This window comes from Leucoraja erinacea, chromosome 19 (genome assembly GCF_028641065.1).
Source record: "Leucoraja erinacea ecotype New England chromosome 19, Leri_hhj_1, whole genome shotgun sequence".
Classification (NCBI taxonomy): domain Eukaryota; kingdom Metazoa; phylum Chordata; class Chondrichthyes; order Rajiformes; family Rajidae; genus Leucoraja; species Leucoraja erinaceus.
In genome coordinates, this window is record NC_073395.1 from 28,450,925 (window position 1) to 28,462,633 (window position 11,709).

Here is an 11,709-nt window from a genome sequence, read left to right on the forward strand (position 1 = left end):
AATTTCTGTAATTGCAGGCTTTGAAGATTCTGAATGCTTATTTACAGACAGTGCTACTGCTTTCTGATTTGCTGCATGTGAGAATTCCTTCACCTGATCATTGCTACAGCCAAAGATCCTATAGCAGAGACTGCTATATGATCTTTGGCTACAGCTACCTGACACCTGGGAACCTGTTCAACAGAAACTTGACTACACAATGCCTTAGAATTGCAGAGATTCTTGCCACAGAGACTAGCCGATCTTTCTCTGTGGATTTTAACATCACCATCAATCACTTTCAACACACAGTGCATATTGTGGGTTAATTAATTTGCCCATTGAAATGATCAGCTTGACATATTCCCTGGTGAAATATAATAGATGGCATGTCACTGCAAGTCAGGAGCACATTCTATGGCTTTGTAGTTAATGCGGATAAAAGAAAGCCAGTAACAGGCCATTTGGTCCACAGCCCTTGTTCCAATACTCATTAAGACCCATTAGCTCCAACTGAAAATTCATGGTGCTTCCTAAGTACAAAACAAGCAACTACAGATGCTGGTTTATACCAAAGATAGGCACAGAGTGACTCAATTCTGAAGAAGAGTCCCAACCTGAAACATCACCCTCTCGCTATGAAGGTGATTATATTAACGATTTAGACAAAGGAATTAAATGTAATATCTCCAAGTTTGCAGATGACACAAAGTTGGGTGGCAGAGTAAGCGGTGAGGATGCCATGAAGCTGCAGGATGGTTGGATAGTTTGGGTGAGTGGGTGGATGCATGGCAGATGCAGTATAATGTGGATAAATGAGAAGTTATCCACTTTGGTGGCAAGGCCAGGAAGGCAGATTATCTGACTGGTGCTAGATTAGGAAAAAGGGAGATGCAACAAGACCTGGGTGTGTTTGTCCATCAGTCAATTAAATTAAGCAGGTTACACAGAAAAGCTGGAGAAACTCAGCGGGTGCAGCAGCAACTATGGAGCGAAGGAAATAGGCAACGTTTCGGGCCGAAACCCTTCTTCAGACTGATCAGGGGTGGGGGTGGGTGGGGAGACTGATCAGGGGTGGGGGTGGTGGGGAGACTGATCAGGGGTGGGGGTGGGTGGGGAGACTGATCAGGGGTGGGGGTGGGTGGGGAGACTGATCAGGGGTGGGGGTGGGTGGGGATTAAAGTAAGCAGTCAGGTACAGCAGGCAGCGAAGAAAGCAAATGGTATGTTGGCCTTCATAGCGAGAGGATTTGAGTATAGGAGCAAGGAGGTCCTGCTGCAGTTGTACAGGACTTTGGTGAGACCACACCTGGAGTATTGTGTGAATTTCTGATCTCCTAATTTGAGGAAGGACATTCTTGCTATTGAGGGAGTTCTGCGCAGGTTAACAGAGTTAATTCCCGGAATGGCAGGACTGTCAGTACCACTAGGGGCGCTGCATTGTTGGAGTCTCTGCCTACAGTCTGTCCGTTTTTTCTATCGTTTTTTTAATTTTAGTTTGTCTTAACAGTACGTTTTGGAGGATTCTTTAGTTTTTCTATTTGGGGGAGGGGGTAGGGTAAGATAGGGAAACTGTTTCCTTGTCACTTCCTGGCGAGGATGGGACTATTCTCCGTGTTGCTGCCTACTAACTGGATTGGCGCGGCCTTTCCTGCCGGGGACCGGACCAGAGCTTCAGCAGTAGCGCGCAGCGCTGGATTCACTGCGGAGCGGGGCGATGCCTCACCTGGATTGCCGTTTGAAGCTCCGGAGCGTTGGGCCTGCAGCATCAACATCACGGAGCTGTGGTTCGTAGAGCCCCCAGCGCCGACTTCAACATCGCGTAGTCCTGGGATCCCTTTGCCGAGGGCCCCCAGCATGGATCTCCGCCCAGCGCGGCCTGTGGACTTCGGGAGCCACGGACTCCGGTAAGAAGTGGCCGATTCCGAGGTCCAAGCCGCTGAGGTTGTCCTCCCATTCCGACGTTGGAGTTCCATCATCCTGGCGAGCGGGCTGCCCATAGCGGCAACTGCGGAGGGCTCGGGAGGCCCCAACCACGGGTGAACATCAAGAACATCAAAGGAAGAGGACTGACTTTGGTGCCTTCCCTCAGTGGGAAACTTTGATTCTGCCGTGTGGGGACGTTATGTTGGAGTCTATCGTGTGGTGTGTTCTTTTTTATTTGTTTGGCTGTATGCTGACCACACATTTCTCTGTACCAACTGGTACATGTGACAAATAAATGTATCCTATCTTACATAGAAAATAGGGGCAGGAGGCGGCCGTTCGGCCCTTCGAGCCAGCACGGCTGTATCTTGTACATGATGAAAGAATAGATCGACTGGGCTTATATTCACTGGAATTTAGAATGATGAGAGGGGATCTTATAGAAACATATAAAAAACGTATACAAATTCAAAAATGTTGGACTGAAATTTTTGAAATCTTCACAAAATTATTCAAAATAAAACTGATACCAAAACCTGAATGGATTATCTTTGGAACAATGGAAGGTAGCCCTGAACTAAATGTGTTTCAAAAGAATCTATTTAATTATGGGCTAATAATGGGGAAAAAAGCTTATACTTAAATTCTGGAAGAACGCTCCTATACCAACATTAAATATGTGGATATCAAATATGTTTGAAACATTACACCTGGAAGATATGAGACTCCTCCTTGCAGGCAAATCAGACCACTTCCAAAAGACATGGTCTGCATTTATTGACCTACTACAAGAATAAGGTGCATCAGTACTTCAAAAAAGAAATGGTATCAGAATGCATTTCGTTGTCTCTGTACTGTACACTGACAATGACAATTAAAATTGAATCTGAATCTGGTAAGGGGGGAGGAAAAATATGAAGTTGGTATATCCCTTTTGCGTGATTTTTATAATAGAGCATTGTTTTTTGTATTTTTCCTTTTTCCTCCTTTCTTTTCTAGGGCCTATTTCTTAATTCTTTTCTTTAACCAATGGGTCTCTGTTTTTTTTTCTCTCGTTGATCACTCGTTTACACCAACACAACTTTCTTTCTCTCACTTTCTCTACTTTCTTTATCTATATCTTTCCTTAAAGCTTAAAAAATGAAGGGGTACAATAAATGTAATAAGATATATCTGGCTTGTACTATTGTAATTTACTGTACTTCTAATAGATAAAAATATTTTTAAAAAAAGAAACATAAAAATCTTAAGGGGACAGGCTAGATACAAAAAATGTTCCCGAACCAGGGGTCACAGTTTAAGAATAAGGAGCAGGCCATTTAGGACTGAGATGAGGAAACACGCTTTGTGAATCTGTGGAATTCTCTGCCACAGAAGGCAGTGGAGACCATTCACTGGATGTTTTCAAGAGTTAGATATAGCTCTTAGGACTAAAGGAATCAAGGGATATGGAGAGAAAGCAGGAACAGGGTACTGATTTAGGATGATCAACCATGATCATATTGAATGGCGGTGCTGGCTCGATGGGCCTACTCCTGCGCCTATTTTCTATATTTCTTATCACCCATTATTTTTCTCCAAAGATGCTGCCTGACCCACTGAGTTACTCCAGCACTTTGTGTCTAAACATGGCGCTTCCTTGTTGTCTTGTATCAATTTGGCACTTGGTCGATCTGAGCCAAGTTGCTAATCAGAAGACCTGTACTTTTCCACCCACTCCACCATTTTTGTAAAATGATCTTCATGCCTAGAGTATCTATATAATGAAGTCTCATCTTGACCACTTTCCTGTTTGCACTGTGCTTTGATTTTAGAAAAAAACACTACCATATATGGCTGTGATTTTTTTGGCCACTTGAGTAAATGATTTGTTAGTCCTTAATGAAAATGAAATGAGTTGTTTGGCCTGCCCTGTGCTTGAAACTGCAATGGCAAGGTAGCGAAAATGTAATGAGCAGTTTGGCTTGAGCTTGCCCTGTGCTTGAAAGTGCAATGGCAATGGAAATTAAGTGAAAATGCAATCAGCTGTTTTTGGCTTGGCTTGCCCTGTGCTTGAAACAGCAATGGCAATGGAAGTGAAATGGAAATGCAATGAGCTATTCAGCCTCCCTGTGCTTGAAACTGCAATTCAATTGGAAATGAAATTAGTCGTTTGGCCTGCCTGAAACCACTAATTTCAGCCCACAAAGCCCCTATTAGCCGAGAAACCTGTCCCTTTTGCCTCAAATGCCCATATTAGCCCAGGAGGAGCATTTTGGCCCAAAAGGCCGATGCCAGGCCAGGAAAAGTCCAGAAAAGTTGCCTTTCATTGAAATTTCACAGATTTTAAAGAGCCCCTTCAGCCCATCAGGCCTGTACTAGATTCAGATTCAGATTCAATTTTAATTGTCATTGTCCGTGTACAGTACAGAGACAATGAAATGCATTTAGCATCTCCCTGGAAGAGCGACATAGCAAACGATTTGAATAAATAATAATAAGTGTCCGTGGGGGGGGGGGTGGTGATTGGCAGTCACCGAGGTACGTTGTTGAGTAGAGTGACAGCCGCCGGAAAGAAGCTGTTCCTCGACCTGCTGGTTCGGCAACGGAGAGACCTGTAGCACCTCCCGGATGGTAGGAGGGTAAACAGTCCATGGTTGGGGTGAGAGCAGTCCTTGGCGATGCTGAGCGCCCTCCGCAGACAGCGCTTGCTTTGGACAGACTCAATGGAGGGGAGCGAGGAACCGGTGATGCGTTGAGCAATTTTCACCACCCTCTGCAATCCCTTCCGGTCGGAGACAGAGCAGTTGCCATACCATACTGTGATGCAGTTGGTAAGGATGCTCTCGATGGTGCAGCGGTAGAAGTTCACCAGGATCTGAGGAGACAGATGGACCTTCTTCAGTCTCCTCAGGAAGAAAGAGACGCTGATGATCCTTCTAGACTACTAGACTAGGAGTCCCTTTGGCCCATCAGTAAGTATTCCCCTTGCAAGTATTAAACCTCACCCTAGTATTTTTCAGCCTCCCTTCATTTGCTCTCTGTGAGATCCAGGCCAGGATAGACTTTCCTCCTTCATTGCTGTGATCTGCAGAAAAAGATAAAAATGTCTAAAATTGATTCTACACCCTCTCGTCCTTCTCTCGCTCTCACACAGAGTCTCTCACCTGTTTTGGGCAGAATTTCTGGCAGTTTCTGAGCTGCCAGCCCGCCAGGCCTGCGTGATTGAGCTGCCAGCCCTAGAATCCATTCGGCCCACAATGTCCATACTAGTCCTCTGGAAACCAGTCCCTTCAGCCCACAACACCAATACTAGTGCTCCAGAAAGTGCGCCCCCTCCCACCCCTCCACTGGCCACCAATATTGGAATTGGTGGAGAGTTGGAATATTGCGTTGGTGGATCAGCCCTCCCGTGTGAACATGAGACCCAAAGGGTCCCACTTAGTCTAGTTTTCAATATAAATATGTATAAACTATGGTATGAACTTGCTGTGTTTAACTTGAGCAGTGCAGCTCTTGGCTTCTTATGAAAAACATGCTATTGTTGCAATAGATGTTATCAGTGGTCTATTGAATGTTGAAATTTTTAGCTTTTAACACACAGCGTCACACATGTTGATATTGCTGCTGTTTCGCAGAATTCAATTTCCTCGTGAAACCATATTGTTCATTCCTTTAATATCGTGGTCTTCCGTGATCCATGTTAGGCGACGCCCCTTGCAATTGCATCATAGTAAATGCTTGAATTGATTCAACAATTTAAGGTGCCTTCTCGCCATCACTGAAGCAATGTTTGTTTGAAAGTTTCAATATTCTTCCAAATGACCTGGACAGCTTTATCCAGGATCTGCTCCCTCTTTTGCTGTGAATTTGTGGATTTGAGGTAGTTCCCTGCAAACTACTGCCCGACTTAAAAGGTAAAATTCAGCACAAACTTTGCTACGAGAGAACAGATGATGCAACATGTTGAACTGAATATAGCATGGCGGGACTTCAGAACACCGAGGAAAGGTAGGACCTCAGCATACAGAGTTTAAGAAGGAACTGCAGATGCTGTAGAAACTCAGCTGGTGCAGCAGCATCTATGGAGCGAAGGAAATTTCCTTCGCTCCGTAGATGCTGCTGCACCCGCTGAGTTTCTCCAGCACTTTTGTCTACCTCAGCATACAGTGATATTTATGCAGAGCTTGAAGCAGCCACACAAAAAGTACTATGTTGCCCTTGAGACAACTGCAGTAGGAATGACAGTCATCCTGCGCGAATAGGAATTTGGCAAGGAGCCCTAGAGATAGATGCGAGACATTCATCAACATTCAACAGGAGCTGTGCAACACTTGGTTCGGTTCTCCCTGGGTCAGACCCATAAGACAAACAATGACTGCTGCCTGAGGAACCGTCTGCAATTGGCACAATCAGCAATATGAGCAACACAGGCACTGAAAATAAAAGAAAAATTGATGGTATTAAAATGTAAACCTTACAACCATACAGAAAACAATGTCTTGTTTAGTTTGGGGTTTATTCTCCCACAAATATGTAATTCTGATTTTGTGCCATTCTGTTTTGTAATTTTTTTGCACAATCCGCAAACATTGCCACTTTTCATTTCACTGCACATCTCGTATGCGTATGTGACAAATAAACTTGACTTGAATGGTGACATATGAAGGTATAATAAAACTTGTAAATATATAAAGTACAGAAGGACAGGAAGCTACAGGAAAAAAAAGTCAGGACACTATGTCATTGAATGTATGTAAACAGAAAATGTTTTAATGAGTGTTGAAAAGAATATGTCATTGTACCATAAATTTAAGTGGAATGAGGCACATTGCGTATTCTTTGAGACATGTCCTTTCAAAACTGTTGTGACATTTCAGTTTCAGTTTCTCTCGTCTCTCCATTCTTCTTGGACTTTAGAACGAAATGTCACCTATTCCTTCGCTCCATAGATACTGCCTCATCCGCTGAGTTTCTCCAGCATTTTTGTCTACCTTCGTTTTCCAGCATCTGCAGTTCTTTCTTAAACCCGGTTTTATTAATGTCAATGCATCATCAATATCATCAGCCTCCGACACCAACCATTGACCACCGCCGTCAACACCAACACCACCACCATCACCGACCAACAGCCACACCAACTACTAACACCACCATCGACACCAACCCCCAGCCATCTACACTGTCCACCAACACCACCGACCCCGACCACCAACACCTACCACCACCAACAAATGTTTTAATGTCAATACATCATCAATATCATCAGCCACCAACCCTCAGCTAGCGACACGGACCCCCCACATGCACCACCCATACAGACCACTGTCGCGGACAACCCACGTCAGCCACCAACACTAAATGTCGTTTACTCTCGACCCTGGTCAGATTAAAATTAGAATTACTGGAAAAACTTGTGTACGCCCACCTTCTGATTAGCTTTGGAAGGAGCAACAACAAATGTAGTGGGTGTGAGGTATAAATTGTACATGGTACATGATACAATTTTATACACAGGTACTGTAGGTTGCTGATGACACTGTGGTGGTGGGCCTGATCTCAGACAACGATGAGAAGGCCTACCAGGAGGAGGTGGCTGATCTAGCACTCTGGTGCCAGGATAACAGCCTCCTTTTGAACATCAAAAAAACGAAGGAGCTGATCATGGACTTTAGGAGGGCACATCATTCAAGGACGTACATTCCATTGAGGATAAATGGGGATCCTGTGGATAGGGTGAACTGTTTTAAATATCTGGGAGTCCACATCTCCGAGGATATGACATGGGCATCACACGCCTCAGCACTCGTGAGTAAGGCAAGGCAGCGCCTTTACCACCTCAGGCAATTGAGGAAATTCAGAGTGTCTCCGAGGATCCTCCAGTGCTTCTATGCAGCGGCGGTGGAAAGCATCTTGTCCGGGAACATTACCATCTGGTTTGGGAATTGCTCTGCCAAGGACAAGAAGGCTCCGCAGAGAGTAGTGCGTTCGGCCGAACGCACTATGGGAACTTCACTTGCCCCCCTGCAGGAACTATACATCAGGAGGTGCAACTCCAGAGCCAACAATATCATGAGAGACCCCTTCCACCCCTGCAACGGACTGTTCCAGCTGCTACAGTCAGGCAAACGCCTCCGTTGCCATGCGGTGAGAACAGAGGTTGAGAAGGAGTTTCTTCCCAGAGGCCATTCGGACTGTAAATGCCTATCTCACCAGGGACTAACTCTACTGAACGTTTTTCCTTCCATTATTTATTATGTAAAGGTATATGTGTGTTATGATTGTGTTTATACGTTGTTTGTCTTTTTGCACAAAAGTCCGCGAGCATTGCGACTTTCATTTCACTGCACATCTAGTATGTGTATGTGACAAATAAACTTGACTTGATTAATAAACAGAGCTTGTTCAACCTCAACCATTTTTTTCTGAAACACTAAAAAGTAAAAATACAAAAACATGAAATATATTTGAAGTGATTAAACTGCAAACATAGCATATGATTAATGAAAAAAAAGTTAAAACTTGATTTATTTTTGTAATTGACCAATAGCTAAAATTAGTTTAAATCCAAGGCTGATATCCAAATATGACTCCTCCCCAAATAGGTGGGGAAGTGGTGATGCAACTTCACCAATTTTCTGTTAATTTAATTCTGTCAAATGCATTCAGTTATGCAATGAATATCTTGTATAATAAAGAAATAAAACAGTTGAAACAATTGTGAATTATTATTATTATAATCCTTACCTTCTTTTGCATGAAGCATGGACTAAACTTCAGATGAGCGCGTTGAAAAAAAAATCTTCAGCTGTTTCAACAGAATTTAGCAACACTGCACTAATTGACACACTTTCTTCAGTTTGTCACTTCAGATCCTTGTGAAGAGTAACAGATCTCTTGGCTGCCTGTTCATATATTATCGTTAATAAGAAGAAAGCTATGGTTTATCTCAGGCATAATCTCTTCAATGGGAAATTACTCATGACAACTAAGTAGCTTTTATATCCTCTAAAATTGTTATTTGGTGCTGAGCTCTCTCTACGTATTATTAAAGGGTTGATGCTTATCCAACACAATATTAACAAATGACAGAAAACTTACAACCTTGCTTAAATTTACTAGTCAGGTCAGGTTGAAAAATAAGTGACTGTGATTAAGTTTAGCACTGAATTTACCAATATTAAACATAGTTCACAGATATTTCATGACGTAAATTTACCACGAGTAAAGCGCTTGGGAGAGCCATGGTGAATCACATTTGTACGAGGTGGACAATACACTATGTGCCTTTCAAATTATCCAAGACATAATCTACACATAACTAACAAGATTTTCTTGCGTACAAATATCTGCATTTTTGTCCCTGTAAAATGGAGACATAGATAAGGCAGATGCAGTAGATTTTTCTGTAAATCCCCTCAGGACTGGTCAGTTCAGTTATGCTGGTAGTGGTTATACTCATATTCTGAATGCTGGTGGTTTAAATCAAAATGTAATCTGATTTTACACTCCACCGCACTGACGTTGACAAGATTCACAATCGTAGAGGCACTTATGCCTTGGGAACTGTCTAATACAAAAATTGAAGAGCAACAGCTGTGATGAAACAAAGAAATGCAAGACCATTGCCTACTATGCTATGTCTCACATGCCAATTACAATACACTGTTACAATGTAGGAAACACATCAGCTAATTTGGACACATTATTAATACACAAACAGCAATGCATTGACAACATGTGATAATGTAAATCTGTGACAATGATGGAGATTGAACAAATATATTAGTCAGTATACGGAGGTAATTTCTCTGCTATTCTTCAAAAATAGTGCCATGGGGACTTTCAAATCCATATATACACACACCAGAGAAAACATGGCCTCAATGTTTTACATTCTGCAAAGAAGCTCACATCCAAATTCTGCAACCTCAACCATCTGGAGGGATAAGGGCAGCAGCAACACAGGAGCCTGCCAGTTCCCCAGTAATGTGTACACCACCCTAGTCTGGGAATAAGCCCATCCTTTCATTAATACAGAGTCTGAATCCTGCAACTCTATTCCAAACAGCAAATCAAGAATCTTCACTGCAGCAAATAAAACGCAGTAACTCACTATCTAATTGACAAGAGGCTGTCAATAACTTGAGGGCAAAGATCTAGACCCGTGATGGCAATAAAAAATGTAACCAAAGTTCGATGAGCAGAAATATTTGAATGAGGGGGAAAAGTTTCAAATATGGTAGAAGACAAATAAACCTTAACTCTTCATCTGCTTCAAATAAATAATCAAACAATGACTCACTGGAAGTATGAAGTTAAGACCATAAAGAGTGTGCGCATTGCGTGCTATAAAATAAGTTGTTGTATTAGTTACCCAATCATGTTGTAATCATGGGTCATAAATCTGGCAACATATCAAAGGGCTGACAGACAAGAGAAACTATTCTACGAAACTGACTGCATCTGATAATAAATACAATTCATCGTACCAGGCACAGATAATTAATTGTTTAAAAAAAATGGAAGTTGCATCGTACTGCAAGTCCCTACAGATTGAGGAAAAGCCATGCAAACAAATATCTTGTGTAGGAAGGAACTGCAGATGCCGGTTTACACCGAAGATAGACACAAAGATAGCTGGAGTAACTCAGCGGGTCAGGCAGCATCTCAGGAGAAAACATCGTCACCTATTCCTTTTCTCCAGACATGCTGCCTGACCTGCTGTGCTTAGTTTAGAGATAAGGCTCACAAACCGGCCCTTCGGCCCCCCGAATCCATGCCGATCAATGATCACCCCATACACTAACACTATCCTACAAAGGACAATTTAACCAAAACCAATTAAACTGCACATCTTTGGAGTGTGGGAGGAAACCGGAGCACCCGGGGAAAACCAAGTCACAGGGAGAGCGTACAAACTCCGTACAAACAGCACCCGTAGTCAGGATTGAACCCGAGTCTCTGGCGCTGTAAGGCAGCAAAGCTACCACTGTGCCGCCCCGCTTCAGTTACTCCAGCTTTGTGTATGTACACAAATATCTTAATAGTCGAGCACTGCTGTGCATCATCTCTTCCATATGAAAGATAATCGTCAAATTGTGCACATCTTAATTGAGAAAGGGTAGGAAAGATCTGAAGCTGATGAAATGTTTGAAGAATGAATGATGTATTGTGTGCAGAAGCTGGTTGGGCGAGCATGTAATACCAAGAAACTGTAAATTACATGTTTATACCAAAGATAGACATAAAATGCTGGAGTAACTCAACAGGTCGGGCAGCTTCTCTGGAGAAAAAGGGATAGGTAATATTTCAGGTCATGACCCTTCTTCAGACTGATTGCAGGGAGAGCAGAAAATAACTGGGATTAAAAAGGTGGCCGGCAACAGATGACCTCAGACGAAGGGATTCCCTGAAAGGCAGGATGTTGGATGGAAGCTGGTGTGAACAACATATAACCATGAACTAGAAAGCTTGTTGAAGGATTTTTGGTGGAACGGGTGGGGAGTCTGAAGGGTACTGATTGGAAACCTCACCTATCCATTTTCCCCAGATAAAGTATGCTGCCTGACTCGCTGAGTTACTCCAGCACTTTTGTGTCTATCTTTAGTGGGGTGAAAGGCAGGGATCCCTTGTTCTGTCTAGGGGGAGGGGTGGGGTGGATGTTGGGTGTGTGAGCAGAAATGCAGAAGACACAGGTGAGGACTCCATCCATAAATGCGGAGGGAGGAGGAGGCGGGCAATCCTGTATATTAAAGAGAGGACCAGCGGATGTCCAAGAGTGGAAAGGCTCAAGTTGAGAGCAGATGTGGTGGCGATGGAGAAA